The sequence below is a fragment of the Physeter macrocephalus genome, chromosome 11 (assembly GCF_002837175.3).
Source record: "Physeter macrocephalus isolate SW-GA chromosome 11, ASM283717v5, whole genome shotgun sequence".
Classification (NCBI taxonomy): Eukaryota; Metazoa; Chordata; class Mammalia; order Artiodactyla; family Physeteridae; genus Physeter; species Physeter macrocephalus.
The window spans coordinates 39033140-39041160 of NC_041224.1; the positions used below are offsets into that span (position 1 = coordinate 39033140).

The 8021-nt window shown below is 48.2% G+C and overlaps 1 pseudogene; it reads right to left on the reverse strand.

Moving 5' to 3' along the window:
• Positions 1-3939: 3939 nt before the first annotated feature.
• LOC102985414 (histone acetyltransferase KAT7-like) lies at positions 3940-6528 on the reverse strand (annotated as a pseudogene).
• Between the last annotated feature and the right edge of the window lie 1493 nt (positions 6529-8021).

An 8021-nucleotide genomic window follows, 5' to 3' on the forward strand; every position in this document is an offset into this window, starting at 1 on the left:
ATGTGGGATCTTCCCGGACCGGGGCACGAACCCGTGTCCCCTGCGTCGGCAGGCGGACTCTCAACCACTGCGCCACCAGGGAAGCCCAATATATATATTTTAAAGCAGTAGAACTTAACGTTTCAAATGAAAATGAACGTTGAATACCAATACATAAATAGATTGAAGAGGAGCTGCTGTCCCAGAGTTGGGTGGGCAGGCAGCATGGAGGGTCTGCATCCCTTCCCCCTCTATGGGGGCCTTCTGGGACTCCTGAGGGACTTTTGCTGAGCCCCAGAGTCACAGCTGGAAAACTGCGGGTGTGACGGAAGAAGTTTTGGCAGTCAGGTGGACCCCGAGCCCAGCTGCCTTGCAGTGCAGTCCTGGGCAGTGTAAGGTTATCCTTGTATCAGGCCTACGCCTCCCTGCTGTGATAATACAGGGCGCGAGGCTGCATCACAAGGGTGTGAGGGTTCAGTGCATCTAGCATGGTCCCTGGCCCTGTGGGTGCCCCAGAGCAGGCCAAGATGGCAGGTCACGTCCTTGCAGCCCAGCGGTCAGGGAGAGCTTAGGACGAGGGGCACTGCTGCTTGTTATCATCAGCCCCCTCCCCCGCCCGCCCCCCCACTGAATTTTCAGAGCCCTTGAGCTGTACATTGTGCTTTCACATCCAGTTTATTATTTGATCCTCACGACAGCCCAGGAGGCATGTTAGCCGTGTACCAATATGCCCATTTTATAAACGTGGAAACTGGGTCACAGAAAGGGGGAAATGACTTACCCAAGGTCCCACATCCCAAACCCTAGGCCTCTGCATGCCTCTCTCTTCTCTGATGGAAAGTAAAGTGGGGACCCATCTCCCCCACCCACTTTGCAACTTCAGAAGGGCACCTGTGCAACCCTGGGCTGGCTGGTCCTGGCATATCTGTAAACACAGGTGACTCTGCTTTCCCTTCCTTTTTTTTTTTTTTTTTTTTAAAGTTTTTTTGGCCGCGCCCCATGGCATGCGGGATCTTAGTTCCCCGGCCAGGGATCGAACCCATGCCCCCTGTGTTAGAGGCGCTGGACCGCCAGGGAAGTCCCGCTTTCCCCTCTTTCAGACCTGGTCTCCATCCTCACCCCTTCCCAGAGGGCACTGACCTGCTGGTCGGAGTGATCACCACTTCACAAGGGCCACTGGGTGCGCTCGCACCCTGGGTGGGGCTGCTCCAGGAGGGAGGGGGAGTGACCAGACATCACAGCTGGGAGTCAGTGAGAGCAGTGGCCTTTCCCTTATAGAGCAGGTACCCACACTGCCAGCAGCTGGAACAGAATAGGACAGAAGAAGGCTGATTACCTCCCAAGATGCCCACTCCCAGTCATGAGCTGGGCTGGCAGGAAGGTCTGGCCTGGGCAGCTTCTCCCTAGGCATGGTGGTGGGAACGGCCACAATTTATTCTGATGCTGTTTTTTCTTTCCTTCTCGCTTTTAAAAAATATAACATTAAAAAAAATTGTGGTGAAATATACACGACATACAATTTACCATAGTGATGGTGGTTAAGTGCACAGTTCAGTGGCTTTAGGACATTAAATCGTTGAACAGCCATCAGCCCCATCCATTTCCAGAAATCCTTTCATCTTACAAAACGGAAACTCTGTGCCCATGAATCAACTGGGCTGAATTGGGAGATGGGGATTGACATATATACATTACTATGTATAAAACAGATAACCAACGAGAACCTGCTGTATAGCACAGGGAACTCTACTCAGCGCTCTGTGGTGACCCAAGTGGGAAGGAAATCCAAAAAAGAGGGGATATATGTATATGTACAGCTGATTCATTTTGCTGTACAGTAGAAACTAACACAACATTTTAAGCAACTATACTCCAATAAAAATTAATTTAAAAAATAAAAAACATACCATTTTAAAAAATTGTGGTAAAATATACATGACATAAAATTTACCATAGTGACTGTTGTTAAGTGCACAGTTCAGTGGCTTTAGGACGTTCAAATCATTGTATAGCCATCACCACCATCCATCTCCAGAACTCTTTTCATCTTGCAAAACTGAACTCTGTGCCCAGGAAACAACGGGTCCCCATTGCCCTTTCTCCTCAGTCCCTGGCATCCACAGTTCTATGCTCTAGGTACCTCATATAAGTGGAACGATACAGTATTTTTCTTTTTGTGACTGGCTTATTTCACTTAGTGTAATGTCCTCAAGAGTCATTCAATGAATGTCAGAATCTTCTCTCTTTTTTAGAGGCTGCATAAATATTCTATTGTATGAATATACCACGTCTTGTTTATCCATTCATCCATTGACGGACACTTGGGTTGTTTCCACCTCTTGGCTACTGTGAATAATGCTGCTGCAATTCTTTTTTTTTTTTTTTTTTGAACAGAGAACATGCTTTACTGAGGAGTAGATATAGAACAGCACATTCTACCACATGTGGGGAAGGGTTAGCTTCTGTAAAGGGCCTTTACCCCTTAAGAAAACCCCCAGTGAAGTTGCTTTTGGATAAATTTTAACAGTGACACTGAAACCGGCAGGGAGCTGCCACTGAACATGCTTAAAATTAGCTCCCCCCAACCCACAGTGAATATAAGTAGTGTACAAAGATGACAAGAGAAAGGCACAAATGACCAGAGTTGGGATTGTGGTGAGGGTTCCACATGAAGACAGCGGTGTTGTAGAGACCAAGTTGGAAAGGGTGACATGTCATACATCAAAAGCTGCCCCAAGATAGCAGGTTATAATGGGCTAGAGAGAAATTAGAGGGAGCATCTCTTCCTTCACTTAAACAACACCATAAATAGGAGACCAGAGAATGGGGGGATGGTGGTAAATCCCAAAAAGGAAATGGAGGAGGAGTTCTTGGAAGGGCATAAGCACTTTAGTCCTAGAGGGAGGGTGAGGCACTGTTGAAAAGGGAAGCAAACCCTGGCAGCGGTGACCATTCTGCCTTGATGAGTCATGGGCTGAGACACGGAAGTCATTTTCAGTCACTTCTCCAAGGATGTTCAGACAAAAGCAATGTAACTTATGTGGAAGTATAGGTGTGCTATATCAGACTGGTACTGGTGAAAAGGTCTCTGCAGTATAATTAACCAGTTAACATGCAGCATGAAAGGGAGACCTGGAAATTATTTGGGCACCTGCAAACGTAAAAACGGGCAGGGAGTAAAGAGAAGAAAACATTTACTACTGAGCTTTCCGGTGAGGCAAAAAATAGTATTCCATTCCCTTCCACCAAGACGTTGCCACTGCCCACAGGTGAACTCAAATCCAAATACAGAATCACCACCTCTCAATTCTTTTCTCCATCTCATTCAGATAATGTGCCGTAACCGAGACTAATCCCTGCGAGTCTTCAAAAGTATTTGGCTCTGGTCAGCCTGATACTGATCAAAAACAGGTCTTTCAGTAAAAATGGAGGAAAAAACTTAAAGTGAGATGAAATCCAAAGGGAAGGGACCCCTCCCAGCACACACACACACTCAGAAGTGTTACCTCTTCCCTGCCCCTCCAAGAACACAGGTAAGGAGTAACTGGGAATGTCCTGGTGGCAGTAACCGTAGTTGGTGGTCTCGTGACTGAGCGGCAAGAAGAAGCACTATTACAAAGTTTAGAAGACACGACACAACCTCATGGGGCCAGAGGAGAGAACCAGTGACTGGACAGGTACAGTACCAAAACAGAACACCTTGGGTCAGTGCTACGAGGGATCTGCACTCAAGTCTAATACAGATCCCATCCAGGCAACCTCACTGAGGCCGAAACAACAGTTCCTCAGAACCAGCGTCTGCAGTGTACACGAAGGTCGGAGCCAGGACAGTCCTGAGGGGGATGGCCTTCCCAAAGGATACTGTACTTGCCAATCACAAGAGCAACAGAAATGACAGACAGATCCCTAGAGTACGGATTCCTGCTGCTGGGGTTTGCTGGCTCCGAGTAACCGGTCACTTTAAGTGCCCTTTGGAGGGTTCCCTTTTAAACAGCTTGGATCCACGGTTTTATTGGAGTTGGACCTTTTGGCCTCTTTGGCTATCCACTCATCAATCATGTCCTGTCTCTTCAAAACTAGGTGTTTTCCTTTCCAATATTTGAGCATCTGAAGGGCTTGCAGAGTGCTGACAATGTCCACAGGATTCACAGCTGTCTCCTGGCTAATTTCTTTGATAGAAATCTCTTTGCCTTGGAAATTATGCAGGTAACGAAGAAGCACTTCTTGCAGTAACTGCGGTAGCTTATGAGCCCCAGATCTGAGAGTGGACGTTCTGGGGAGCCAACTTTTTCTTCCACTTTGGAAAGCAAATAACTGAAATCAATGAGCCTCTTGCCATAGCCCTGTCTCATGTACTGAGGCATGGTAAGGATACAGGATACATTGTGGTGGAGGAATGGATTCTTTTCCCCGGAAAACTATCCAATCAGGTGACAACCAGTGATGTCTGCTTCTGTCATAACATACAACAGGAAGGGTTCTACGTCGTAATATAATGTCTTGTGGTCCAGAAAAACCTTGGCCAACAGGCATAGTTTTTGGCAGTAGATATCGTTTTTCTTGCCATCCGCTTTAAACACAGAGATTGAACCTTTGCATTATATCTCATCTCCGGGTGTGTGTTTCCACACACACTTAGCCACGTGTCAGCGGAGTATTGTCTGGCTCTTCACGTATTTTAAACAGAATTCACACATGTAAAGACGTCCCAGTCGTGCATATTCCTCAGGATAGGGAGAATGGTACCAAGTATCAAGCTCATAGCGACCAAAAGCAATCGTTCTAATCATGTTTCTCCCCTCTGTGATTTGGCCTTGCAGCCTTAACTTCTCCAGACCCTCTGAAGCCCGGGCTTGTGCTCTTCCGGAAAGATCCAAGTCATACTCGCTAGTCAGGTTTTCCAAGAGGGGTTCCCGAGTGTTCCCATAGGTCTGCCTGTGTTCCATATATTTCTCTTTCTGTCCTTTGCTCAGCCCAGAATTTCTTTTCTTCCTGAGTGCAGCAACCTTTTCCTTATATCGCAGCTGCCTCTCTGTTGGTGCCTGGTGCCTGGCTGCATGCCTGTTGTTGCCTGCTTTCCTGTGGGACAGCATCCTTTCTTCTCTCTGCCTATCCTGGCTCTGTGCTCTCACCTTGCATTTATCAGCTGAGAGGTTATGATAGAGAGGGCATCCTGATGTAGAGAAATGTCTCTCGTGTTTTCCTGTAAGGTGTCCTAGGGAGTTACAGCCTGGTGTAGGACCGTTCATACTGAAATTGTAGCTTTCATGGAAGTGGCAGCGCTTGGGGCGAAGAGAGAGATCACCGCCCGAGTCCTTCAGGGACATGTCCTTGGCAGTGCTCTCATCGTGAGACACGTTGGGGCTGGAGATGTCTATATCAGACTCAGAAGGAGGGGTATTTCCAGCTGGCGTGTGAGGTGGAGACTCATCATGATCAGCTGTATTTTTAGTTTCTCTATCTGAAAAGTCAACCACTTGCTCACTTTTCTGAGCCAGACGAACGAGTCTGCCGAAGCGGGTGTTTTTCCGGAGTCACTGGGGCAGGCTGTTGCTGACTATGCGTCACTCTCCTGGTAGAATAAGCAGGCTCCTCGGTGCTGAAAGACTGCAGATGTCCAACAGGACTGGAATCTTGGGAACTCTGGCTTAGCCGGGCTGAGGAGCGGGTGACTTGGGCAGATGGCCGGGATGTGCCATCCCTCTCTGAACTGTCTGTGTGCTCGAGATGTGTAGAAAAAGCGGAATCCTCGGTTCCATCTGAACTACTGCCTGCATTCCTCTTCCTTTGCGGCGTTGCTGGCGGCTGCGGCCCACCGGCTCCGATTCGGGCAGCAGCGGCGGCGGCGGTAGGAACGGTGGCTCCGGCGGGCTCCGTGGCGGCCAGTGTAGCGTCCCAATCCTGCGGACGATCCCAAGCGCCTCCTGCTTCACAGCGTCTAGGGCCTTCTCCTGTTGCAATTCTTTTGCACAAGTGGAATTGCTGGATCAACAACGGTAATTCTATTTTTAATTTTTTGAGGATTAAATTTAACATCGTTGTATAAAACAATACTTATACGCAGTTCAAAATTCAAAAAGGACAAGAAGAAAACCACGAAGAGCAGTTTTCAACGACTTCTCTCTCCAAGCAATCCAGTTCATTTCCAGACAGACAACTACTGTTATGAGGTCCTCAGACATCCCTCTCATCTGGAGGTATTCAATACATAGACATTGTATTTGCCACTATTTACATGGTGTTTACGTTGTATTGGGTATCATGAGGAATCTAGAGACGATTTAAAGTATGCAGAAGGACGTGCATAGATTACATGCAAATACTATGCCATCTTATATAACGGATTTGAGCATCTGTGGATTTTGGTATCCAGTGGAATCCTGGAACAGACTCCGCACAGCTACTGAGGGACAGGTGTATTGCCTAATCATGTTTGCTTTGTCTTTTCTTTTTCCAGAAATATATCCTTCTGTTGTAAGTACTACAGCATGCAGGACCACTTCCTCTCACCCTATCCAGTGGTGACACCATCTTCAGCGTGGCGTACATTTTCCACTCAGGGCACCCACGGGACTTTTAGGGTTCCTTGGACCATACTTTGAAAATACGGATCGAGTCCACCTCTCTCCATTTCAGAAATGAAGAGACTGGAATCTAGGGAGCGGGGGCGGTTTTCTCAGCATCTCAGAGTGATAGCATAGCTGACCTTGGGGCACACTCACATTTCTGACCCCAGCCAGGCCTGTGCTTTGGGCCACATGCACTGATGCCACATGGTCCTTGGTGGCTCTCAGGGATGGAGGGACATGCTGGAGTTTCATGCTCTTGTGTTTCACAGCTGCACCCAGTGTGACCTCTCAAACACAGACTCTGAAATACCTGGCCAACGGTCTGCCTTAAGTTAATGTCAGATACCCTGCACCAACTGTAAAAGTCAGACCTCAGAGAAATTGTCTCGTGACCCTCCCGTGTCCTGTATGGGGCGAGAATCGGTCTCTATAACCTGGTAACATGCCCCAGAGGAAGATTATCAGCATTTTCTGGATGCTTCCAGCTGGAATGAACGCCAAGAGCTTGTATGCAAAGAACAGATTCATCTTTCCACCCTCCAGATGGAGTGTGCTCATTAATCTTAATTACTGGGCTGGCACATGTCCCTCCCAGCCCCATTTCCCAGGGAGGAGCTGACACCCAGGGGCGATGCAACAATGAACTCAGCTGCCGTCCCCTGGGAGCTGTGGGGCCGGCCTTCCCAGGGGCCAGCTCAGTGGTCCCCAACAGATTTGACCCATCCTTCAGCATCTGCCACGCTCTTGGGTCGGCTGCAGGTGAGCTTGCTTGAGTCCGGGGTTCTGATCTGGGAGAGTGAAGGACCCCGAAGGGGAACGGCTTCCGGGCTGACCCAGCACACCTGTCGAAGTGAGCGGCTTTAGGGTTGGGGTGTAGAAGATCCAAATGGAAAAGAGTCCTGCCAGATGCCATGGGAAAGTCACAGGACAAAGTGACCAGTCCAAATATAGGCCCTGGAAACAAGCATCTCAGGCAGGGTTTTAGGAAAAAAACAAGCAATAGGGCAGCCACAGTTCAAAGGGTACACAAATAGGGGATTTACATACAAATGTGTGTACTACCCCAGGGCTGGGAGTGGGGTGCTCAAGACCTTACTCCCTGGGCTGACATATTTATTTCTGTACATATGTGTGTCTTACCTGCTAGGGCTACCATAACAAAATACCACCGACTGTGTGGCTTAAACAACAGAAATTAAGTTTCTCACAATTCTGGAGGCGAGAAGTCCCAGATCAAGATCTGGCAGGTTTGGTTTTTGGTGAGAGCTTTTCTCCCTGGCTTGCAGACAAGCCTCCTTCTCGCTGTGTCCTCACATGGCCTTTCTTCAATGTATTGGGTTAGCCATAAATTTCATTCGGGTTTTTCCGTAACATCTTACGGAAAACCCAAACAAACTTTTTGGCCGGCCCAATAGGAGCACGGAAAGAGGGAGAGAGACATTGCCCTCTCTTCCTCTTCTTATAAGACCACCA